At 45.3% G+C, this 26478-nt stretch overlaps 1 long non-coding RNA gene across 1 annotated transcript; it reads right to left on the minus strand.

Annotated features, from left to right (window-relative positions):
* Positions 1 to 1009: 1009 nt before the first annotated feature.
* LOC107320797 lies at positions 1010 to 25850 on the minus strand. The gene is made up of 3 exons (XR_001558374.2): positions 22474 to 25850; positions 11896 to 12050; positions 1010 to 7098 (listed from the first exon to the last, which is right to left on the minus strand). It is a non-coding gene; the product is annotated as an uncharacterized LOC107320797 (long non-coding RNA).
* Positions 25851 to 26478: the final 628 nt, after the last annotated feature.

Raw genomic sequence — 26478 nt, forward strand, 5'->3', positions numbered from 1 at the left:
CCAGCTGCGGGGAGGAGTTTGCAGACCCTGGAAATAGGTTTATCCTGTAGCAATTGTTGTTTATGAGCCTTGGGGTGTCACATGTGTGCCTCATTGTGGAAAGTTCTTTCTATCATTCACTCAGTGCCAGGAAGTAAATTTCTGTGGTTCAGGAGAAACTAGCTGTAGCAAATCCCTAATGTAAGGGAAAGCAGAAAGCTTTTCCTATTCCTAATGATGCCGTGTTTCTAAACTTTCCCCTATGGCATGCAATATTAGAGTTTGTTTAGCAGCTTTTCCCTTAAAAAGCACTGACAAAGGAGGCATTGTTGCAGCAGTGAGATCATAGACACTTCCCTGGCTCTGAGCCCACCAGCCCCAGCAGCTGGGATGGATTCTTCCTGAGAGATGCACTGGGCCAGACTGAGTTGGGACTGAGAAAATGGGCAGATTTCAAAGCCTTAAATAACACCTGACGATGTGCCAATGGACAGTAAATGGGATGTACATTTGTGAAATGTCTCATATTGTCAAATGTCACAGACTCACAGAACCATTGGGGTCAGAAGGGACCGTAAGATAAAAATAAAGAGATAAATGAAGGCAATAAAAATTAACTGAACACAAATATACCTGCAGTGTGACAAACTCCTCCCAAATCACTCCTCTGAAGCCGAGTGTTGGCACTGGTTGTGCACCCATCCCTATGTGCGTGTCACAGTCCATGGCCATCCATGTTGCGTCATCACTGCTGTATTGATTACTGCACTGAGAGCCTGGAACGCCTCCGGGAAGTTTTCTCTCATCATAAGTAGGATAGCTCTGTTACATTGCTGGCCTGCTCATCTCCAAAGAGAGAGGTTTCTTCCATGTGGAAAATAAAATACTGCCTGTGGGAGACGTGCTCAAGAGATTGGAACAAATTCATTGATGCACCACCAGATCCCTGCAAAACACCCTGGTTCTATTTTGTGTTGATGAGCAGAGGAACCGAGTGTTCCCTCTGCACTACTAATGTGTCACTCAGAACAAAATAATGTGAACGGTGTACCAGTGTAGCTTTGAAAATTTTATTAAATGCAGACGGTTATTTTGTAGATAACATTTTCTGGATCATGCATGAATAATAATGTTAATGCACAGAACTGTCCTGAAGTGTAGTCAGAGAGAAAGGGAGCATTTCCCATGTACAAGGCAGAGGAGATGCGTGCACAGCCTGGCCAGCTGTTCTCCCTCCAGGGCAGAAAGATGCTTTTTGTAGTTATGCTCACTGAGCTCCCAACAAAATAAGAGGAAATGTGAAGAACAGAGAATTGGGCTCAGTAAGTGATTCAGAACCAGCAGCACGGGGACTTCCTAGCCTTGGTTTCTCCTTCCAACCCCCATCCCACTCGGTGTCTCAAGGCACAAGCCTGCTTTGAGAGGGCTTTATTACCAGAAGGATGCAGAGCAGGGTTTCCAAAAGACAGTTCCAAAATTCAGGATTACCAGAAGCCATGGATGTAGTTCTGTGGGACATTGCCATGCAAAACCCTCAATGAATGATTTACTTTCACCGGCTTTGCATTGCACAGCGACCAACTGAGTTCCTTTTAAAACCATGGGTGGAAGCTAGTGGAGAAGCCAAACTTTTGGACATAAATCCACGCTTAAAATACTTTCATGTCAAATAGTGTGATTCAGAGCTCAGGCACTTGTAGGGTTCAACAGCACTTAGGTAGGATTGAGAGATAAAAGTCCAGAGTTGCTATCCACCCCCCTACTCAAGCCCTTTATCTGATCTAACCCTAAGTGCTCAAAGCTTCAAAGCAGAAACCAGTTTTCTACTCTTTCTCCTTCCTTTGATTCAGATCTTTGTAAATATCAGCATGGAAGAGAAATTTGGAATGCTCTCTGAGAGTTTTATCTCCTTTCCCAGCCCATTAGAATGGGCAAATAAGGTGTTACAGTACACACGGCTCAGGACTGTTTAAATGCATTAATTTTTTGGCAGGAGATAGGTTTGGAAATTCGTATTTAAATGATGATTTGAATGGAGTCTGTGTTGAGAAATTCACTGTTTATGAGCAATTTCATTTTAGTGTTTGCTCATACTGATGTTGGTACGGCTTTTGATGGAGGTGAGAGAAGGAACAGCTCTTCTTAACAGCTGCAGTGGGTGAGGGCTGGTGGAGGAGATCTGCTCCAGCTTGATTCTGCAAAGCTGAGCTTTGCTTCGAATGGCTTGGAAGATGCTTGGTGTTTGTGGAAACTTCAGGGTACCAAAAATGAGGGGTCTTTTGTAGTACCTCAGAACAACCATTTCAAGTTAACAGGCTGAGCCTGTCGGATCCTGTTGGCTCTGCTGAAGTCTCCACTGGGAAATGGTGAGAAAATAAAACAAGAAAACAAATTTCAGATCAGCCCCCGGCGCTTAGTTTTAATTGGAAATATTGAAACAAGATATAAGATTAACTCATTTTCATACACATTTGTAGTTCCATTCTCAGCTGAGATGAACAATGACCACTGCAAGAGCTGAAAGCCATGCTGGTAGGTGAGTTCCCATCACCTCCCAGCAGCCTGGCACAACTAATATCTCCTTGGTAGCTCCTGGGGGATACTGGTGGAGGTGGAATCCTTCTCCTGGCAGATACAAAGTCCTTGAGCTTGGTGCCCTGGTTTGAGCTATGGGGGATGACATGGAGCCTGGTGGTCTAGGCCAGTCCATCCCATACCTGCACATCCTCAGCGCTATTCCTCCATTGCACATAACTCAGTTCTAATTATTTATAGAGGGGAGAGGTGGAAATGTCATTACCCTGCTTAATGACTCAGCTGCAGAGTCCTCCTGGGCATTTCTTTCTTTCTCTATTTTTTTTTAATAAACAAAAATGTGCTTGGTTGTGAAATTTAAATATTTAACAACATTCACTTGCAGAGCATTTAGCAGCTGACTTTTCAACCTCCCTCTGTATTTCCATTTTAATTCTGTTTGCTGTTTCAGAGGAGCACTAACCCCTCCTTAACATCCCCTCCTGGCCTCTCCCCAATACCTCCCTTCCTTCTGTGCCATTTGGAGGATGTAGGAATGCTGCACTCACGTCTCTGTGTTTCCAAACTCACTTGCTCAGATGTGGTTCTTCCCTATAATGAAAGGATTTCCATGCACATCAGTCAGTTAAAATAATCACAGGCTGCCACTGTTCAACTGCACGTAGAAAAGGAGAAAAACGATATCAATAAGCTGCTGTGTCACTCAGCCCAGAAGCAATTAACATCTGGTCTGGGGAGTTTCTCCGTGTCCATATACACAGCTTTCTGCCCCAAACCCATCAGCCTGTGCCTGTGTTTAAACACGTGGGAGAATGAGAAGGGACATCTACCCACATTGGGGTTGGGCTTCTATAGCACCTGACACCACAAAATCTCAGTCATCATCCATTTCACCTACATATAAAAGAGAGACAAAGATGGCATTGGGTTTCTCTGAGTTCTGCGTGTGTTTGTGAGATGGGTCTGACAAGAAGCCTGATAGAATCACAGAATCATGAAGGTTGGAAAAGGTCTCTAAGACCACCAAGTCCAACCCCAACCCATCCCGCCATGCCTACTGATCATGTTCCCCAGAGCTGCATCTCCATGATTCTCAGCCACCTCCAGGGATGTTTAAAACCTCATCTCTATCTGCTATCTTGCTTGTGGCACATGGGAGCTGAAACGTGGACCAGATCTCAACTGATGTGTGGGTTTCTGACCAGTGTTTCCAGCAAATCTCCCGTGGTCTCCACAATAAAGCTCCTCCCACTGGAAAACACATGCAGGGTCCCACATCTCCTTTGGGCTGCATTGAAGGGTCTGATTTTCCTGTCCTTTGGAACATTCCCATTGCTGGCAGGTTTAGACTCATGACTTGAAGCCTCAGGTCTCTGAGGGGCCAGTCAAGTTTGGAAAGGTGCTAGAAAAAGAAACTTTGTCACATGCAAAACAGGGCATGAAAAATGTCCTTCTGACCCACTCTGACAGTTTCTTTCTTAGTGGATCATTCTTTACCTCTGAAAGGCAAATTTTGTTCTGCTCTTGTCATGGCCAGGTTAATATGTGTTCCCTCTTTCACTGAGATGTCCCAGAAGGAAATGAATGTTTGCTCAGTTTGCTGATCTCCTCCGCGGAGTTTTTCAGGGTGGGCATTTGAAACAGCCACAGGGGATGGGAATGCAAAATGTGTTACAAAAGATAACAGAAAGGGAAGCAGTTGAGGGTTTATTTAATTAATACATCAATGTGGACTCTTAATAATATTTCGATTAAAAAAAATCAGAGGTAGAATTCAACCATAGCCTTTGCCTCTTCTGAGCAGCAGGAGGAGGATGTGAAATCACACTGGAGGACCTTGAGGTAGGTCTTTTTCTTTTCAATTCAAACAAAACCAAAGAAAGAAGCAAATGAAGATGACAGAGCGTCGCGTTCTTTTCTAATCACTCCAGTTAATTACTTTCAGGGGGGCAGAGTGCCTTTCACCGAATGACTTTCAAGGCCACTGGAGGTGCTCAGCCGTTGTGTTTGGGAAAGTTTTACTGGGTACAAAAACATGACACAAAAAGTCACCTCTAAAAATGTATCCTTCTCCTTTCCCCTTGGGAAGGGAAACAAGAGAAGGAATATTACTATGAGTAATGCAGTGGGATTGAGGAAGGAACAAAATCATAGCGAATATCAAGAATAGCTTTTTAACAATGAGATGTATCAGGCTGAGGAACAATTTCCTGGGGGAATAATAAATAATCCATTGTCGTCCTAAGTGCACTTAAGCCATACTGTTCTGCTGCATGTCTCGGAGGGCTCTGGGAAGGATGGAAGCACTATTTCTGTTTTACTGGTGGGGAAACTGAGGAAGTGCCCAAGGTCAGAGCGGGCGATGGGAACCTGGAGCCCTGACAGCCCGGAGCCGTGTGACTGCAATGGTTATTGGCAGCAAAGAAGAGCAGAGCAGAGGGATTGGGCTGGGGCTCAGTGAGCAGGACAGTCATCATTCTCTCCAGGATGCCAGAATAGCACGCTTGCATTAGTATCAGCCTAGATCCAAGAACCTACAAGCAGCCAAGGCAGTGAATACAAAAGGGAAGTTCAGCATCACCAGGTACCTTATGTCAGTAATAAAGTCATATAAAGCAGCTGCAAAACCAACCCTCCTATCAGCGTTTTACCTGCTCTGCTTTCTCTTTCTTTATGCGGGTTCAGGTGGCTCTACAAGTCACTGGGTTACAGAAGAGGATATAGAAAATGTGCCTGAAAAGGATTTTTTATTAATTTTGAATGCAGACTTCCTACATCACAGCAGTGGTACAGTGCTCACCTGGCACAGGGGTGAATTGAAAATCCTATCCATAGGTTTCAGCAAAACCTCTTCTATGTCAGAGAACATAGGTGAATGAAAAGGATCCTGCCAAGGATGCAAGTCCTCCTGTAGGGGCCACAGGATCCATTAACCTTGTTTTTATGGTTATTATTATGATTTCAAATGAGCCCTGATCCTTAGTTTAGGCCAAATGCCCTCAGCTGAAGTGAATCAGATGTACAACGTGCATGGTGATAACTCAGACCCAGGCTCCCACAGGAGCAAAGCTGAGGACCAGGTTTTCTGTCTTAGTCTTGCTATTGTAGCTATTGCAGCATGCTGTTCTTCACATTTAAGAAATGCCTAGAAGTGTCAGAGAAGCAGGCAACAATATAATGAATGTATTTTGCTTGGAGCCATCCTACTGCAGAGCTTTCCCAAATCAGACATGAACGTCAAGATATTCTGGTTCATGGGAAGACCTGATATTCAGGGGCTCCACTCCCAGACAACACTGGATGTGCTGGAAGCCAGTGCTGGAGAGATCTCGAAGTTACTTGAGGCTCTTAGAGATAGTGGAAAAAAATCAGGAAGGATTAGGAAGGAGAGCCTCCTCCTACCACTGTGCTCCTGGCACTGCACTGGAGTCAGCCTGGGGTCACTGTGTTGTTACCTTAGCAGCCTTCCCAATGGCTCTGGTTCAGATGGTTTGGAAAGATTCTTTTACATTTTCAATGTGTTTTCATTTACAGGCTCAAGTTTGGGCTGGGGTATTTTTTTTTTTTTCCCTCTCTGTGCAATTGTGGATGCTTGTATTGTTACTATACTGCAAGAAACTTTATCTCCTCACCTCCAGCAGGCACTTGGAAAAAGGCCCCATTGGTTACCAAAGGTATTTGCACTCATTTGTGGTCTTTGTGATTCAGCCAGGGCTCTGTTCCCTATCTGCAAACACTTACAGTCCTGTTGGGGAGGGAAATACTAAGCCACAAGGATGGAATCTCAGTGCCCGGAAGAAACTTGGTAACAATATCTATCAGAGCCCCTCTCCCTTGCAGATGGGGGTCGATGTCTCCAACCTATGTAAATTCTGACTGGCCTGCAGTAGTTTTGCAAGGTCCTGGTTGCTATTGCTAATTCAGTTAACATCACTCTGGGTATCTTCAGCCCTGTGGCAGCTCAATACTTAGGCTTCACATTTGCACCTTTCTCTTCTGACAGAGGCAACCCAGGTATTTGTGCTGGTGGCACACAGCTCCCACCTGAGCTGGGGCTGCACCTTTACATGGAACTGGCAAAAGCTGCGAGTGCAGTGAGAAATGCTGATGGACAGACTTTTCCCCATAAATCTTCATTGTTTAGGTATACCACAGGTCCCCAAAGCTTCCCTGGAACTAGAAGATATTTAAGAACATCTTAGCAACAGCATCACTCAACATGTTCTTTCTGGACACAGATGTGAAAGGTTTGGATTTAGTGACCTTTTATTTCTTGTGGTAGATGTTTTCATCTGGCACTGGGACTTCAGCAGCTGAAACACAGCTTCAGTTGATATAGAAAACTACTTTAAAGGTCAAATATTCCTTAATCAGTGCTCAGCGCTGATCCAGGTTTCCTGTGGGATTGGGAGCAGAAGGCTGAGCTGTCACATGCCCTGTCCTACAAGCACCACAAGGTCATCCTATTGGCCATGGAAGGGCTTCTGAATTTTCTGGCAAGCTCTGCCATAAGACAAGGCTGGAGACGGCGGTCATGATGAATGGTCATCATTGGTCTGGAAGATGAGTGGATGCATTCTGAACCTGCAGAGCAATTATAGCAATAAAGAAAACGGTGGAACATTAAGCATTTGCTGTGGTATCAGCCATAAAATAGACATGTCCAGGTGCAGCAAAGGCAGGGAGATGAATGTTCAGTATGAATACATCAGAGAGGTAAACATTGAGAAAGAGTAGTGCTATTTAAGCTAATGGACAATTTTGGCATGAGAGCAAATAAGTATAAACTGTCTAGAGGCTAAAAAGATGTTTTTATTCTGCACAGGAGGGAATTTCTAGCCCAGACATTCAGTGGTGGGGATAGGGACAAAAAAAAAAAGAACCAGAATGATAATGGAGGTTAATATGGGATGCAGTGGGGACTGCTGGATGAAAGCCACAGGGAGCTACATCTTGAGGCCCAGGAACCCCCATTCCCGTATTAAAAGAACATTAGGGACTCTTGCTTTCATCTGTTTCTGTCTCCTCCTTCTCCCCATGCTTCCAGTCCACAGTATTCATCCCACGCTCACCTGGCAGTGTCAGCTGCTCCCTGTAAGATGTTTCCCTGCCCTGTGCTAGGAGCTGCCCTTTGTGTTCTCAAGGTTGTGCTGCAGACAAGTCCAAGGCTGTGCTTAATTCTTGAGTTTACTGTAAGGGGGAGCTGGAGCAGGTTTCCTTTCCTTACAATCAATTCCCAAGGCTTCAAACTGTGCATAATGTTAACTCCAGTTTTATTAGGGCTTTAAAGTGTATTTTTATAACATTTTGGCTCAAACACATTTACCAACCATAACACAAAGCAGATAAGGAATAATGAAGCACCAATTCATATGCAATTTAAAGATGTGGTCTATTTTATTGCTAAATCAATGGGCAAATCTTCAAATGATGTTTTTCCTCTGGACAGAGGTGATCTCTGCATTGCACACCTCAGTGCTGACACCAGTGTCACACATGTGAAGGTCAGATGCAAATTGGCATGGTCTGACTGATTTAAATGCAGATCCACCAGCTGATAAGACTGTCTTTAGGTTTTATCCAGGTTTCTCTGGGTCAGCTCTTTGCCAGCACTGAACATATTCAAGTTCCCTTCAAAATCAGGGATGAAGTGCTGCTGTTTCCAGCAGAAAGACATTAGGTGCGAGTTAGCAATGCCGCTGACATCTCACTGAGTGGAACAGAGCACTGGGGAGCCAAGAGCATTTCCTTCAGCCTAGAAGTTACACCATGGAAAAGATGTGCCATAGGGGCAACTGGGGAAGCATCCCAGGCACTCCAGCAGATGATAGTGATGCTTTGTTTGTCACGTGGAGATAGTTCTTAATTCAAGGCAAATCCTGATGCTCTGAGCGCACTTTCTGGGAGCTCTGCTTTCCAATCTGCAGTTGGCATAGGCTGGGAGTGCTGATAGAGGCTCTGAAAGCCATGTAAGCCCCAGCATTTCTCTGGTTTTCATCTAGGAGGGTTTCTATACATGGGAGCAGCTCACTGGTGTTGGAGTACCAGAGAACTCTGAGCACAGCCTCCCCAGAAGCCTTTTTTCCTGCATCCATCCATCAGCAAAGAGAGCTCTGCATGCCCCACCACCCCCGTGCCCACCTCAGTGGGGTGCCTAGGTGACCGCGATCCTGTCCCTCTCCATTTTGCCAGAGCTATTTGCATACATTGCCCATCTGTTCTTATTCAGCATCATTCTCTGGCTGCATGCACCAGCATAAAATTGCAATATCTCAGCTGCAAGACAGGCAGGAAAATGTTTGCTTAGGAAAAAAAAAAAAAAAAAGCCAACCAACCCCTATTATTTTTTTTCTATCATGCTTATGTTTTATGGACGCATTTATTTTTCTGAAGCTCTGTAAATGCTTGTTTTACAAGAACCTAAATGTGGCTAATTTTCCCCTGCTTGCATTCCTGGAGTGTGGGGGAACCTGCCAACCTTGGCTCTGTGTCTGCAGACCATGGATGCTATTAAATGATGAGCTGCTAACAGCTTCCTGCCATGCAGATGGCAGCTCAGCGTCCTTATTTCGATGGCATCCTCACTCCTGAGACAGACAAGCTGAAGGGAACCTGAATGTAATGAAGCCACTGGCAAAAATCCCAAGCAGCGGGGAGGAAGGGTGGGATATCAAAAAGGCCCCTAAGTGAAATTAATTAAAGTCATTAGAAGTAATTTTGGTTATTCATTACCTAACGATTTCTGCAACTTTTAGACAATCTGGAGTTGTTTTCCATTTATTAGCCTGACCCTATAAATGTGTTATAAGACCCAGGGAAATGATGGATTTGTATGGAAGGTGCAGGAAGAAGTGCTGGGCTCTGTACAACAACCTGTCTGGCTGCAATCAGGCAAATAATGGATTATAATCTTAATAAGAATAATACTTACGTTAAGTAATCGGGATGTTAAACGGCCTGGTTTGGGGAAACATCAGGTTTAATAACACATAAACTCATTATGCAAACTGTGTGTGGTGCTACCTCCAGCTGGAGGGACACAGGTATGTACCCTCAAAATGTATCCAAATGGGGCTATTTGGGAAGAAGAGGAGCAGCCTAGGAGCTGTTCCTGTGTCCTGCTTATGGGTTACAGGCAGTTCAGATGGGAGACACCAAGGCAAAGTGCCAATGCTCCGGATGAGCTGTAACTCCCCACGTTTTCCCAAGCAAACAGCTCCTTCAAAGGCACTTCAGCCTTTATCTTTTGCCAACGAATCCTCACTCTCTGCTTTCCCCTCTCCTTTGCGCAGGGTTGTGTTTTGGCAGCCAGGCACCGGGCCGACTGCTGAGCGATGGGGCTGTGATCGGGTGTGAATATATCTGATAGTTCCACAGCAGCGTTTTGCTCTTACACAGTCAGACACAAACTAATCAATACATCTGGACCCTGGTGCTGGGCTCTTGGAGGTTGGTTGTCTGCTCCTATAGCCCTAAGCTGGAGCCGTGGAGGGGAGAAAAGCATTTTCCTTTACCTGGAGCTCTCCAACAGCTTTGGGAAAGGATGGCAGTGGAGAAAGCACCTTCAGAGCAGGTGCAATGGAAGGATGTTGTGTGTAGGCTGAGCTGTTGCGACCGGCTGGCTCTGGCTGCAGGGTGAGCGTGGGCACAGAGGGCTTTGCCTCGTTTTGCCGAACACGGAGGGATTTTTGTTGTTGTTGTTGTTTCCCATTTGTAAGAGGAACGATTCCAGAGCCTGGTGGGGATGTTGCTTAGCAACTGAGTCAGACGTGCAAGAGATAAAATGCAAAATCTCCTTTAAAACAACACAGCAGGTTTCACCTGACAAAGACCTGGCGTGGATCAGCCGGGGGATGCCCCGCACGTGGCTGTGCGTTGCAAGCAGGGCATGGCCCTCTCCGTCGGCATTTCGTGCTCTGTTAACTGCTTGTCTGCCAAGCGCAGTGTATTCAGCAGCGTGTGCTCTCTGCTGCCTTATTTCTCATTCAGACCCAAGAAGGGGCTGCGATAAGAGCTTGGCTTGCTTTGGAGGGACCACGAGCTTCCAACACAATTGATGAGGTTTTTCTTTTTTCTTTTTCCTTTTTTAGAAAATATCCACTCAGCCCCCAAATACTCCTATCCCCATAAAACCCCACCTCCTCATGTTGAGGACATTTGCTGACTTGAAGGGGTTGAAGGAGCCGATCCCATGATGATACTGCTCACTTACCAAGCCCTACAGGCACAGAAGCACAAAGGAGGTGCTGCATCTGCTGAGATGTCTTAATAAACCTTTTCCTTCCCTCCTTCCCGAGAAGCTTTACAAAAGTGTGACGGCAATAAAAATAACAATTAAAAGAACGAAGAGCAAAATGGCATCTGATGAATCTCAACTGATTTCTGTGTATAGATGATGCGACCTCTAATCCTGCTCTCCCAATAGATCATTGCTGATGGCTGTTAGAAGTGTTTCTCTGCAAGGAGCTGTACTCAGAGGATTATGAAATAACAATGAGGATAATCCCAGACAAACAAAAGAGGCAGTCAAGCCCCTGGTTTTCAATGTATTGCTTCAAGTGGGCTGTCCTGTTTTCTGTGTTTGTCTGCTAATTGTGTTGGTGAGCAAACAATCTAGGGGGTCCAAAGGATGTGATTTGCATCCTTCATACCTGGGCAAGCACCAGCTGCTCATAGGGGAGCTCCAAGACCTTATTTTAAGCTCGGGCTCTGACTCACCTCCTACAAGCTGTACACTGCACACATTTGTTTTCCTGCTCTTTTACATATTCAGTCCACCTGGGTTGAGTGGGCTCAAGCATGAAGTAAAGCACATCTGTACAAAAACAATTGCTTTTATCTTCTAGCTGGGGACAGAAGAGATTATTCTCATGGCAAGATGACCCAGTGAGGGATGTACATACCTACAAGGGAAGGAGGTGACCTCTGCCTGGAGATGAGCTGCAGAGTGACAAAGCATTGCAGTCCTGCACCCAAGAAGGCTTTTTTCTGTGCCCCAAAAGGCAGGGAAACAAAGCACAGGAATAAATGGTTGAAGGGTTTATTTGATTAAAATCTAGCATCGTGGAAAGCTCCTGTATTGAAAGGAGACCTTAATGCCTTCTCTGTCCCCACAGAAAGTGGGTAAACTCCTTGGTAGAGGGAAACTGAGTTCCCCATCTAGAGATGTGGATGAAAACCAACCTGGGGAGGCTGACTCCACAGCCCTATCAAGAACTTCCTTTGGCCTTTTGCTGAGGCTGCTAACAAGGGTATGAATTAGTATAGAGAGTGGAAGGGAATCCCTCTATGGACCTGCACAACTATTGTATGCCATCAGCCATGGCCCAGCAATAACTCTACTGAAAAGAAATACTTCCCCAATGGGAAACATCTCCATACCTGTTTTCTAGGTCTCAGGATGCATATGCTGCCTCTCACCTGCAGCTGACGGCACTGACACAGCCCAGAATCACAGTGTTGAGGCTTTGGTTAAATAAGAAGCTGACAGACTCACATCCTCAGCATTGGGCAACTCTGTTTGCTGTGAAATCAGCCTGTGAAGAAACACAAACAGAGCAGAGCAGAGCAAGCACAGGAGTTAATGTTCTGTGTGGTGTGACACACCTCTATTCAAACAAGAATTGAAGGAAAAACGTTTCAAAGCCATAAACATCTTCATTCAATTAACATATTAAATGAGAAGTTGATTTATTTGGGATGTTTAAGTTTAATTTGAGTCTAATTGGGATGTTACGGTATTTAAAATGGCAATTGATTATTAAAAATATATCTATTCTTTCAAGCCCTAACAAGCATGGGACTTATGAATATTTTACTGCAAAGAAGCCAGAGCCTCGATAGATGTTTTTAATAATCTCAATTGGTGTTTAACACAGAGGAACAAGCTGTCGTTTTAAATCTAAGGAGACGTATCTATTTGCAATTAGTTGTGGTGGTTATCGCATCATCCCAAAATGCCAGCTGATTTGTGCCAGGTTTGCTCTCAACTATACCCTGAATAATTAGTTAATAATAAGCCTGCATAAAGAAACCACCTTCTCGAATCCCTATTAAATCTTAATTTCCAAAGCATCGAGGGCTTAGCACAGGAAGAAAGAGAGCTGGAGGTGGGATGGGAGAAGAGAGCATCCCTATAGAGAGCAGAGCACACTGAGAGGTACTGCTGCTGTCATCTAGAGGGCGAGGTGCAGAGCTGCTCCGTGCACGGTGCTGAGCCCAACCAAGTGCTGCTCTGCCATCCGCTGTGCTGGGGCTGTGGCAGCTCTCCTCTCCCCTGCTCCTGACTCAGGGCAGCATCTGTCTTTCTGAATTATGGATGTTTTCCCGGCTCCATCACTTAGTCGGGGTTTCATCTGATTTTTTTTTCTTTTTTGGTAGAGAGTCCTAATTTGGAGTTGTGCTGGTTGTATCCCTCCCATTTCCCACGATCGCCCTCCCTTAGGAATTGCCATACTATCACTGGATGTTGTGCGCTTTTTAATACTCAATCAGCTTTTGGGGGTTCTCTCTGGAGTTTTGTTTTCGTTACCTTCTTTCATATGAAGGCATTACTCATCACCTCCATGTGGATCTCAGGGAGCCCCTTTGTCTGCTTCCTCACGTAGGTGCCTGTGTGTCTCAATGGTGGGTGACATCGGGTGATTTAAAAGTTAATGCCTTCTTCTCAAAGAGAACCTCCGTCTGGATAATGGAGTGCATTGTTTGCCTTAAAAATGAAACTTGAAATTTTAAATGGTGAGTTCATCCCTAAATGCTGCTGAAGATGTCTGGCCAACTGCATGTCAGCCCAGTTCTGGATGTCTTCCACACAATCTGTCACTCAGTCAGCTTCCTTGTTATGCTTGGATTTGACGTTGGGTTTGTGTCTGTAACACAGCTCCTGATTGACAAGAATGTTATTTTATAGATGACTCTGAATTCATATTCATGTCTAACAGGATTTCAAGCCCCCCTCTGTGATTGGCAGTCTCTTTCTAGGAGAATTTTTCTCCTTGTTAAACAATACTATATATTCTGTGAAAATGAGGCATGGACACAATGTGAATTTGACACAGTTTTTCCAGTCTCATTGAGGCCAGGCATCATTCAGAGCACTTCTCCTCCAGGTGCTGGCCAGAACTTGCTGCTATGGGAGAAATCATCCCCAGGGGAAGCCCAGAGCTGTCCCCCAGCCCTGCAGCTCCCAGTTCCTGTGGTAAGCCAAGAGATCAGAGCATCCTGCACCTGCACCACAATCTCAGGAATCTCCTCTGGAAGGATTTCCTGCCAGCTTCTCCCCTCTAAAAGGGATTTCTGGTTGTGCCATCTTCCAGCACAGCCAGAGTCTGCTTGTGCTTTTGGTATCAGGGCTTTGCTTAAGATGTTCACAATTATGGTGCTTGCTTGAGATCTTCAGCCTCCATAGTGTCCTCTAAGTGCTGTCAGTGTAGTATCCCTGGCTCTGTCCCATAGATATGTCTGTGCCTCTGTGACTGAAATCAGCAGGAAAACAGTGCAGTTGGCCATTGTAAGACAAGCGCTCACTAGTCACCAGATGTCCACTCAGTGAAGGTTTTGGGCTTTTCTCAGCTTCAGGCTTCCCATACTGACACGAATCACATCCTCCTGCCAGCCCAACTTGTTCTCTGTGCTGCCACCCAGGGACAGAAAGAAATGGGTCAATGGGTTTGCCAATTAAAATTTCAGGAAACTTCATCCTCCCTGATGCCAGTTGTTAAGGAGCAATTAAAAATTAAAGGTGACGATGCTTTCACGTTCCTGTGGTTGAACCCTGTCTGGCTTCCCTGAGCATCCCAACATCACATTATTCCACTCACCGAGGTGGAAGGAAACAGCCCCGCTCAGCTGCAGGCACAGGGTTGATGCCCCTGCTGTCAGGTGGCCCTGAGGACACCCAGGAAGCTTGGCAGAGCCCTATCAATTACAAATGTGCCTGGGGTGCTCATAGTGGGTAACGCAGAGAGCAGCGAGGGGAGGTAATCCCATAATCGTGAACAGAAGATGACTCCCATGATAAGCAGGTACACAGAGCAAGCAAACAGCGCTGTTAATAACTGTGCTCTGAAGCACTTACAAACCAGCACTAGAGCAATGCAAGACACGCAGAGAAGACAAAGCAGCGCTGAGAGGAGGTCCCCATCCCACCACCACCGACAGTGCGAGGTGCTGTCCAGCTGTCCTCCCACTGATAACGCTGCCCCATTTAATTTTATGCTACAGGCATCACAGCATCAATCAGGCGGTTGCAAATTGGTGGAGCTGCTGTTCATTCTGCCTGTAAATCAGGAGCGTGTGGCACGGCTAGACTTACGCTTTTTATATATGCATAAAATTAAAGTCGAAGCCATTGGCAGCCTCGTTAATATACTGTGTTAAAGACAGATGTCTGCATTGACTAAACTCTGAAAATAAATGAATATGCATTTTAATAAGGTTTCGGCTCTGACACCTCATTGAAGCCAGTGCAGGCACCATGATTCACACCAGCTTCTTGAATGGCTGAGGAACACACCAACTGTATTGCCAAGTGCCTGCTGTTCATTCACCTGTCAGTCCATTCGAGAGACCCCTTGCGGTGTCCTTCCCTTCCTTGTTTCTGTGCTGGCTGTTAATGGGGCTGATGATGTTGGCATTGTCATAGTATGTAAATCATTTAGACCCCATTTGGCTTTGGAAAGGTGCTTACAATGAAATACAGCCACCTAGGTGGTTACATTTAACTCCTGCCAACTCCTGTCTAAAGTGGCAGGGCCTGAGCTGCTGGGTAGAAAATCAAAGAGCCCAAGTGACAGCACTGCAGACAGGCTGGAGCAGTGAGGCCCTGAGCAGACGGCTCATTTGTCTATAATGCCCTTGGCTGTTCTTGCTTATGGAAGGGGCTGACCCATCTCCACCCTTCCATTGCAATTCATTTGAGAGAAGCTTGGAGCACTTGCATAGTATTAGCTGAGATTAATGGTGACTGTAACACAGCAATGAAGGTGACTAGAATTGGCATAGACGAGTCTGGTTTGAGCTTCTGAAACAGTCAGGGTAAAAGAGAAAATCTGAAAGATTCGTGGAGAAGTTCTCTTTCCTCATTAACCTACAGGTTGTTTGTCCATATGAACCAGCAAGAAGAGCAAAACCAAAATCCCCAGGCTATGCAGTGACTGTAAGAAGAGTCAATTCACAAACCCAGTGTTGTGTGGTGCTGATTACTTCCAGAAAACTCCAGCGAACATGAGAGCAAACTGTGCTTGGGACGAATCAGGAATCCCTTGTGGGTGACTCAGTTGAATGGCTGCTCCATTGGCAGGGCTTGAGGCTTTAGACAGGCTTAAGGAAGAGTGCTGATCAGGATGTGAGCCTTTCTCAGGAGAGGTGGGGATGGGCTTTAGTCAGAACACAAGCTGTAACTGCATGGCTGCATGGATGTATGCACAGACAGTGGTGCACTGAGATGGATGTGGTACCCTGATAGTAGAGACACTGAGGTCCTTCATGGACCTGCAGGCTTTCTCTATAATAAAGTTGTTCCTTCCCATGGTATTCTGAGATGCCCTCCCCGGGCCTGCCCACACAGAAATAAGAAACAGAGAGGTAGGGTGGCAAAAGCATCCTCAGACATCCATAGATTAGGCATCTAAATCTAAGCTCATCTTTGAAATTCCCTTGCTAGTCTGTGGGAGAAAAAGGCATTTTTAGAGCATGATTCATTGACCTATTTTAGACAGCTCCATAAGGACAAGATGAATCACCCTCTTGGGTGCCTATTCCTCTCCATTCACAGGGAGTTTGGATGACTAGCACAGATAAAGGCATTTACACTGTAAACCACAAAAGAAAGATGCAATGAGTGTCTTATAGGGTCCTCAAGGAAGTGGCAAGTAGGAGCAGCCCTGAAGTCCATGCTGGAGTTCCATCTCATCCACAAAGCATGGACAAATGGTGTCCTCTCTACATTATAGTTTCCTTAACTCTTGGTTGTGAATGGAGTCCCATATCAGCACTGCTGCTGGCATGGTGGGCCGCTGTGTGTTTCAGTCTCAGCATGTCCCTCCAAGACACCAGCTATGTCCATCTGTCCCCACTGCCTCTGGTGTGAGCTGAGCACTTGAAGCTGCCAGGCTGCTCCATGAGCAGCTCTTCTACCATATGAATTTGTAAAACTGAGATGGAAACTGAATACCATCTGCATTTCTGGTGAGTTCCTCCTGCTTGGTGCATCTGCTCAGGTTGGAGAGGTCTTAAAAACAGCTTTTCTTTGGGCATTTTGGCACTTCCAGCCCCCACCAACGAACAGAATGAAAACAGATGAGGAATTTATAGCTAGATCTGTGCACAAGCTCCTATTACGATCCCGGTTACCAAAATCCACCAAGGCTGGGTTCAAGTCTTTCCTGAATGTTCATATTAATTAAATGCTGGTTGCACACGTAACACCTACCACCTTCCACAGGAGAAACAAGAATACATTAGGAGGAAATGCTGACAGCCAAGGGCACATCATTTTCTGCACGAAGCAGTGACCAAGCCAGCAGAAGTAGAAATGTTATCATTTAGCCCTGGCAACAAGGTTTATGCTTTTGTTTCTGTTCATGCCTATGAAGCCATTCCACCACAAGCCCATCATACAGCCCTTTGCCTATCAGGGTTCCATTTACTTTTCCTTTTAAGTAATAACCTTTGCAATATCTCCTCACTTTGACAGGTCAAGAAAGGTTTGATACAACAGCTTTCTTACTGCCATAGCTTTAGCAGAAGTAAAAGCCGGGAAATTGGCTATAAAGGGTAGTAGTAATGGTCAATATGTTCTGGATGTGAATTTTTTTGTTTGTGCATTCAGTTGGTAGAGCTGAGCTTTTTGTGTATCTGAGGAAATAAAAGCACTTTTGAAAGCAGTAGAAGCATCTTGCAGAGCCAGTGCCCCTACATATGCACCAGGACTTTGTAGACTCACTTAAAATGAAGCTATGGAGTTTCTTACAACAAATCAGTGGGTTGCATTCTTGATAGCAAAGTCGTGATGAAGGCAGTGGATCAAGAAAGCACCAAGAAAGGCATAATCAACTCCAGCAAGAGGTTTCCAGCTGTTGCAGAAGACAGTCTGGCTTCAGAGCAGCAGCCTGTGTCAGGGCCTTGAGGCTAAGAGAGGAAAGGGCATTCCCCAGGCTTTAATCAAGGCAATCTTTGTAAAAGCTGGTCCCATTGGAGTTACACAGCTGGTTTGTTCTCCTCCTGTGTCCACTGCAGCTCTCCCATTTCCACCGTGTCCTGAAGCTGCTGGAAGCTGGGTAAGCAGTCCAAGAGTAGAAGAGAACACAGAGAAAATTGCCTCCTGATTTGATGTGATTATAAAGCAAATATTGCAGCAGTGAAGGAAATGGAAGCGACAAGTCCCTTTGCTGCATGATTTGAAGAAGTAACACTTAATCCAGTGCTGCCAACTGAAGTGCTGGGCGAGGCTGCTCACAGGCGTGAAATTGGCAAATTGGTGGCAGCACTCATTAGCTCAGTCGTGTTTCATTGCACGGGCTTTGCCAGGATGGGGTTTTTCCTCATCTTTCATTAGCAGGTCACTATGAAATGTGGTAAGAGATAAGCAGGATGAGCTCCACACAGCTGAGCATATGCCCAGGGATGCCAAAGATAAGAGAAAATTGGGCATTTCTGGGCAAAGCCAGGCACATCTTGCTGCTCTTCAGCTTTTATCGATCCCATAACATTTTTATGGAGAACAATGAAAGTCATTTGTTATCCAGTTGTAGCTCATAACGGATGGTCCTGTCTCCTGGCCGTAATAATTCTGAAAGAAGCATTATTCCACTCTTCCAGCAAATTACAAAAGATTACTTCTGCTAGCAGCTGATTACCAAGGAAAGGCTCCCACAATTTGGTCCTACTGCAAGTAACCACATTAGTAAAGATCTGAGCATGAGTTTGATGATTTTCACAAATTCCAGGAGAACTCTGCCCAAATATACCCGTAATTGGGGCTTGGGCCTATTTTTTACAACCATGTCGTTGTTTTTAACCAGGAATGAAAGCTACAGTCCATTAGGATGATTGCTGGGTGAGCTCAGCGTCTCTCAAACCTTCAGCATGGTCAAGGGGGTAAACAATAGTCATCACTGGTATTTTCTTGGCAAAAATCCCAAGAAGCCTATAATAAAAAGAAGGTTTTAAAAAGCTTTCTTTCTTTCTTAGAGTAAATCAATTTCCATTCTTTATCTGTGGTCCCAATTTAAGTGAAATGAAGCTTCATTTCAGCAAAACCTGCTATGCTGGGCTTGAGACACGCTTTGCAGCTGAGGTCAGGGCGCTGTGCTCCTTGCTGCCTCTGGGTGAGCATCAGAACTCAGTGCTGCAGGAGGGGGGGCTAGAGGTTGACTGATGAGATCAGCCCAGGACCTGCATGGGAAGGGAACACCTCACTGCCCAGCTCATGCAAACAGCAGCGCAAGCACCAAATGGTTTTTGCTCCACAACAGCTATCCCATTACATTAGAAGTGCTTCATGCCATATCGGTAGCTAGATGAAAGGTGCTGTTGTTTCTGTGGCTGAATCCAGATAATTGCACTTTAAGTCTATGCTCTCACTAGGAAAATAACATAAGTTCTCAGAAAGAGGGGTAACACAATGGCACTGCTGCCCTGAGAGGTGGTGGGGTCACCACACCTGGAGGTGTTCTAGAACCACAGAGATGTGGCACTCAGGGATATGGTTAGTGGGCATGGTGGGATGGGTTGGCTCTGGCATTGGTGATCTGAGGGGGCTTTTCCAACCCTGACAATTCTATGACTCCTCTATAAAAGCATATTCTCAGATACACAGCTGGGACATTCATCAGAGGCTTTTTGTAGTCAAAAGACAATGCAGGAGTGGCAGTGAGGAGCTGCAGATGGTTCATATACTGAGGCTGCTGTCCAGGTACCTGCTGCTGCTGCTGGCCTCCCTGCCAGCATGGATCTGCCCTGCCCAGCTCTTTGAAAATCTTCTCTTTAGAGCAAAGGGCAGCTAATAATAAGCCGATTTAGCAATTAGCATGACATGAAGAAGGGAAATATGAGTGTCCTGAATCCAGAACCATCCAAGGCAAGGAAGAAAAAATCCCAGTTTTAATTCTGGTAAGATTAATTTTACATTTTAATTAGAAAGATGAAGGGGAAAAAAAAATAAAAAGGAGCAACTATGGGTTGCATCAGTAACTCATAAAGCATTGTGGAAATTTGGCTTATGATGGATTTTGTCTTATTGGCAGCAGCCATGAGGGAGGTTTTCAGTAGGAAGGAGTTCCGCATCTTCTCAAGAGATACACACATGTGCTGCACTTGCAGCTGTCCATGGATAGGTTTTCAAACAGAGAAATCCACCCAGCAGAGATTGGCCTGACAAACCTCAGAGTGAGCCCAGGCAGGTGGTTCTCCATGCTTCCCTGAGGTCTGTAAAGCTCATCTTGCAAGCAGATGGGAAATCATGCAACCATACATTTGATGGCAAATATTCCAGGGGTAAATGCAGACCTTTTGGCTTGTGCTGTGCAGCATCTCCCACCCTCGGGCTCTGAGCCAGGACTTGAAGGCTGTAAGGCAGAAAGTGATAATCCTTGGAATGCAAAGGCTCCTCCATCACCGTGACTGCCTTAACTGTCGGCCAAACCCAGCCCTTGCCAGGGATCTCCAAAGGCTCTTCCCAGTTCCCACTGATTCCACATAGTCACTTCACTCTCTCACGTCCTTCTTGAAGGGTCTCCAACACCTCCTTCCTTGTCCATTTGCCTTCAGGACATCAGCAGAATGAGCATGGGCAGATGGGGCAGGGCTTGGTGCTGCTCTTCTGCTGCCCAGGCTCATCACTATCCCCTCCTCAGACTTCTGGCAGGGTTCACTGCAGAGATGATCTTCAGGGATTTCTTCGTGATGTTTCAATGAGTCTTTATTAAGCGTATGAAAGCAGTGATTTTTCTGCAGAATATAGCTTAGTAAAAGTTGAGGTTATTTTCCTAGGGATGGCACAAAACTCATCCATTACATAAACATCATCCTCTTCCAGATTCCAATGAAAATAACATACTTTCCTTTATAGATTTATCAGAATTTGGTCGGCTTCTGAGGATAGCCTCACAACAAACAAGTCATTAATTCCTAACATATAGCTTTAAATCTGAAGAGATTTATTTGGAGGGATGAGAACCTGACCAAGACTAATTGCTAGAAAGCATTGTTAACAATTCCCTCCTGTAAGATCTTGCAGTTGAAGTAAGGTAGATTAAAAGATTATTATTTGAGTTTTCAAGTATCAATTATGCTTCTATCGGAATTCATTTGCTCAATTACTGTTTCCACTCATTCCAATGTATTCTAGGAAAACAATCTTCGTTCTTTCCATATAATTAAAGTCATTTATGTTTTTCAATTGCTAAAACCTAGGCTTTCTCTTCCCCGCACCATTTGAAGGCAAAGCTCAACTCGGTTTCTTAATTTTAGCTGCTGCTGCCTTCTTGTCAATATGGTTAGTTAATGGGCAGGGAATCCCTGATCCTCTCAGGGAGTCCTGCAATTAATTTTACAATGTCAAAAGGAGGTTGCCTATGGCAACCTTTTCATTTGCTCAAGTGCTTTCACGTGGGTTAAGAATGAAGAATTGTCAAGGTGTATGTAGGATGCAAGAGCACTGTTATACTGCAGCATAATTAGAAGTCATTTCTTTTCTCAAAAAACGGCTACTCCTTGAATCTGAAGAAAAGAGCGATGAAGCTGTTTGGTGGATTCCTGACCTCCAGGACCTTCTTTGTTTTGCTTTGTTTGTGGCAGAGCTTTACAACAGATCCAGAACTGAGTGGTTCGAAGGAAAAGAAAATTCTGTTTAAAAATGAATGAGAGCCACAGAAGAAAACCTGCAGAGCCTACATTCAGTTCCCTGCAAGTGCATCATCTCCTAAATACTTCTGTTGATCTATGCACCTCATTGAGGTAAAGGAAAGATAAAGGTCAGGAGCTGTTCCCTGTATGGAAGGAGGTGCCCAGGTTTTGGCCCTGGGCAGAAGCCAGCCTTGAGATAGGGAGAGTTCTGCAGCTTATTGGTCAGGCTGGCATGCTGAAACATTTGGTGTTCATGGCGTGGAACTGCTGGATGCACAGGGAATGCTCTTCATGCTCAGCATACATCTTGCTACCATAGAATCATAGTGATTAAGGTCGGAAAAGTTCTCCAAGATCATCAAGCCTGCTGACCATTACCCTGCAATGGTTCTTAACACCCCCAGGGACAGTGACTCCACCACCTCCCTGGGCCACAATGCCAGTGAACCTGAACTGATGCAGATGGTGGAAGGTCTGAGGCATTTGGTTTCTTTCTGAGCTGCTACTGGTGCCAAAGTCCTGCTGAATGCCCAGGACAGGAAGAGAGGTTGAGCAAATCCCACATTGCCTGGTGGATATGTAGAAACTACAACACAGAACACAGTGCTAGCCAAGCCTCCAGGCAATGATGGGTATTGCCAGATCGCAGTCTCCCTTCTGATGAATAAGCAAGACAAGAACACTGAAGTGTGAATACAAAAGCATCATTATTGGCAAAAAGTCTTCTCAGTGTCCAGCAATAGTAAAATTCATATAGATGACGCTTCCCCTGCCTACAGGGAACATAAAGGTAACATTTCCTTTAATTAAAATATACCAGCTCCTCAAAGCTAATCTTCTCTTAATAAGCAAAACTCGCTGTGCCCCTCTCCAGCAACCTCTGCACACAGTGTTAATTAAACATGGCATCCTCTGACAATGCATCAAGCTGGCAGCAGGAGGCAAAATATGCCTTGGCAATGCCTGAGAAAGCCAACTGCGAGCCCAGTCAGCACCCAGTCACCACCATCCCCAGCATCTTTGCACCACTTCTTTATTTCCTATTCTTTCTGAAGCTCTGCTGCGATGTCATTTACAAAACAAACATGCGGAGAAAAACAAACAAACACTAACCTGTAGCTGCTACTTTGTTTTCTGTTGATGTGAACAAGACACCAGCAATCAGCCAGCCCTCCCATCGCTGCTATTGCTCTCCCAGGAAGAAAATGTCCTTCATCCCTGTGGCTTTCCAGGAAAGGGAGAAATTATTCCTCCCCCTCCAGCTCCCCATCTCTACTGAGATGGTTTATCTCTTGGCTTGGAGAACACCTCCCCCAAAGCCCCACCTGCATAAGATTAGTGGAGGTTGTTGTCTCTCTCTAAAGGCTCTAGCTAAAACTTGCTGAAACTGATGGAAAACCCCCTCAATGTTTAAAACAGAACTCAAAATAAGAGGCTGTACAATCAAAGGTTCACCCGGGGCCAGCTCCCTCATAGCGCCTGAGTGTACAGACAGCAAGCTGCTAACACCCTCCAGTGAAAGCAGGCATAAGCTAAAGACAAACTTCAGAAATCAGTATCAAGCAGACAGACATTCCTTTCACAGGTATAAATAAAAGTGTCGGTAGCCAGCACAATGGGATTTCATGATGTAAAGCAATATATTGAGAGCAAATGGCTGCCAAGTCTCATAGCACATCTGAGTATATAACCTATGGCACTTCTGCACAGGGATTGTCAAAGACCTTTGGAAGATTTTTAGGAAAATATGACATTACGCAGCGTTTGGGAGTCTTTCAGCTGGGAAGCTGCAATTGCATAAGCTATTTAGGTTGTATATTAGGAACTAGTTCATCTCTGAAAGAGCAGTCAGGCACTGGCACTGCTGCCCAGGAAGTGGGGGGGTCACCAGCCCTGAAGATGCTCCAGAACCATGGAGATGCAGCACTTAGGGATGTGGTCAGTGGGCATGGTAGGATGGGGTGGGGTTGGACTTGAGATCTTGGAGGTCTCTTCCAACCTGAACGATTTTGGTGATTCAAAGATATCTTCACTACAGTAAATAGCAAAAAAATAGTTGGCTTCCTCACAGTGACATTTGTTTGCAGAGAGGTGCCAGGGAAATCACATGCAGCCACAAGAACAGGAGGAGGACTCAATAATGCAGAGCCAATTGCAACACTGCATGACCATGGGCTCAGCAAAAAGAGCCGTGCTCTGATGGATGTGGTGCTGCAGCAGATGAGCTCAGATAAACTTGGAGAGCATCATCCATGCTGGGCCCTCTTTGTTGATGAGCTCAAAGCTTTCCCCCCCCCCGTAATAATATAAAATCTCTAAATTCCTCAGCTTCATGGAAACCAAAATTAAATAGTTTTCATAGTCATTATGAACACCAGCCATGCATAAAAATGAAAAAGGACCCATTGAAGCTACAGCTTGTCAAATAAATACACCAAACCTTTTACAGTACAGAGGCTCTTTGAGTCAGCAAACCTTTAAACATCAGTTGCCACGCAACGCTGGTAACATCAGATGATGAACAGCTCAGCAATGCGCACTGAATGTGGTAAATGCAGGGTTTCAGTATTTATGTATCACTATTTATTAAGGTATTTCTTTATGCTGTTGACAGTCCCTGATAAAACAAGGACAGGGATGCTATTAAAATCAGATCTGTTCCTGCAAAGGAAGATTGATCGGGGCTGCTCAGACATAGCATAAGCTATATGGTATGGCATATGGTCCCTATAGGTCTTGAGGTTGCCAGAAAATGAGAAATTGTCTCAGCCAGCAGCCATCTGCCTGGAGCACAACGTGTTTTCACAGGGTGAATAATTAAGCTGAGATGCATCTTTCACATCACAAAGCAGAGAGGGCAGATAGGCTTAATGCTACACGCAACTGATAAAAATCCTTGGCTGTGGGTGGGAAAAACATCAGGTTCCTTATCAGCGGGCAGGTAAGTGGATTTGGGGTGGGTGGTGCTTATTTCATTTCAAACCTGCAATGCTTTTCCAGCAGTGAAGCTTTTCTGGTTTCACTGAGGTTACCTGGGGGCAGAAATAGAGCCCTTTCCTTCGTTTAAAGGCATCCCTGAAGACAGCGATTGCAGGAATGATGATTAGAGCACAATACGGCAGCAGCTTTCACTGCCAAACTTCCTTTCCCCTGCGGTCCCCATTTTAGAAACTGTAATTTTCAGAGACTCGGCTTTTCAGGTGAAAATCATCATTAATCCGTGGTGAACCCATCAAGGGACCTTACAGACAATCAAAAACGTGAACCTTCTTGGCTAGAGGACAAGGTGATGGCTCTGGGGACCTGGAGTCCTCATAAACACAGGAATCACTGCCCCCAAACTGCAGTATTTGAGGCTGTGTTGCCTAGGATTTTGCATTGGAAAAAAGAATCAAATCCATCTTTATTACGGTAGAAGGAAAATGAAGAGAAGCTCTGAAAGACTTTGCTTTGAGTAGCATAGAAATAATGGAACTGATTGAAAGAGTTAAAGCATGAAGTGAGTATATCTGCATTTGTAGAAAAATCTGCACATACGGAGATAACAGCCCAATTTTACATTTGAGAGGCGACAGCATTCTATAAATATTGAAATACGATGATGTTGAGCAACTTGTGCCTGGCAAGTCTTCCTCTCTTCTCCCATTTGGTTTTCTGCTGGTGCTGGAGCATCTCCTGCCACAGCTGAGGTCCCAGCCCAGAGCATCGCACCTTGAGGACCTCTGGTCCTAACCCAGAGGCATCACCTGTGCACCCCTTCCCAGCCTAAAGACACTTGGCAGAAGGTCAGTTTGATTTCATGAAATGAAGCAGCAGTTGCTTAAAGGGGGAAGAAAATAGATTGTCTTTGAATAAGCTGCGAGGCTCTGTGCTGCAGGTACTTTAAAAAACAGTGATAAGATTTGCTCCAGACTGGGCAGAGAAGAATACTTGTCTTTCAGAGGGAAGAGGTGTGGGAAGCTGCTGGAGGACAACAGAGCCAGGGATCTGTACAATGGATCCACCATGGGAAGACCAGCTCTGTCTGCTCTTGCTTCATGCATCCAATCCTGCAGGCTGGATGTCTTTTTCTATTGGCTCTACTGTAGAAGTGGATTTCCCAAACAGTTCTCCCCAGTCACAGAAAACTGTCCCTTTTTAAAGTGCCACCATTGACTTTAGAACCCAACATATGAGCTACCCAGAGATATATGAAAAAGGAAAAGAAAATGCTGGGTAGCGTAGGGCAGCCTAACAAACTACTTATAGACAGCAAAAGAATCCTGTTTGTATAACGTTCTGCTCATTGGTGCTGTGCACAGGGATTCCAGCCGGTCTGTGATGCAAGAGAGAGCTGGCACTGGGCTGACGTGCTTTGATACAGTACAGTTGGTGGAATACAGGCAAAATGCAGTTGGCTGTTTTGATTAGCGCTTGCGGCTGGCCCATGGCATACTGATGAGAGCATTTCTGAGAGCTTCATGTGCATAGATGAGATAAAATGTTAATTCTTCTGCAGTTCCCACAGCTGGGCTCACTGCACAGAGGAACAAAAGGGAAGATGAATCTCTTCTGGAGAACAAAAGCCCAGGGACTTGCAGATGACACCAGAGGGCTGATCTTGACAGCAGCCAAGCAGGAGGGCACTGCTGGGCGCACACTCAAAGTTCCATTCAAAAGTGATACAGGGGACCCAGTGATCCAGGTGATCTTACTGGCTGCCCCGGGATCATGGGGCTATGAAGGCATCACTATAGCTCATGGTTGAAGGGCAAGACAAAGGGGCTGCTCTGTACTTCCCCTCCTTGATAGCAGGACTCCTGCATAGAGAGCCCATTATTTATGGGCTCAGTCAGTACGAATTCAGCTTTTCCCCATTTCAATGTGCTGGCACCCACAGAGCCACATGGCACAACCTTCACTGTGCAACCAGGAGCTCCACTGCACTGCACACACTACCCCGACTGCAGCAGCAACCATAAGGCAGCCCTAAATCACAGCAGAGGAAGCAGCTTTATTTCCATTTCAGCACTCGATTATTAAGAGCTGCTTTCCCCGTTTGTTTACTTTTCATCCCAGGGCTGAGGTATTTAAAGTCTATAGTTTTGACCCCAGTTGTGTCCCTTCTCACAAGGCCAG

Source organism: Coturnix japonica, chromosome 14 (assembly GCF_001577835.2).
Source record: "Coturnix japonica isolate 7356 chromosome 14, Coturnix japonica 2.1, whole genome shotgun sequence".
Taxonomy (NCBI): Eukaryota; Metazoa; Chordata; class Aves; order Galliformes; family Phasianidae; genus Coturnix; species Coturnix japonica.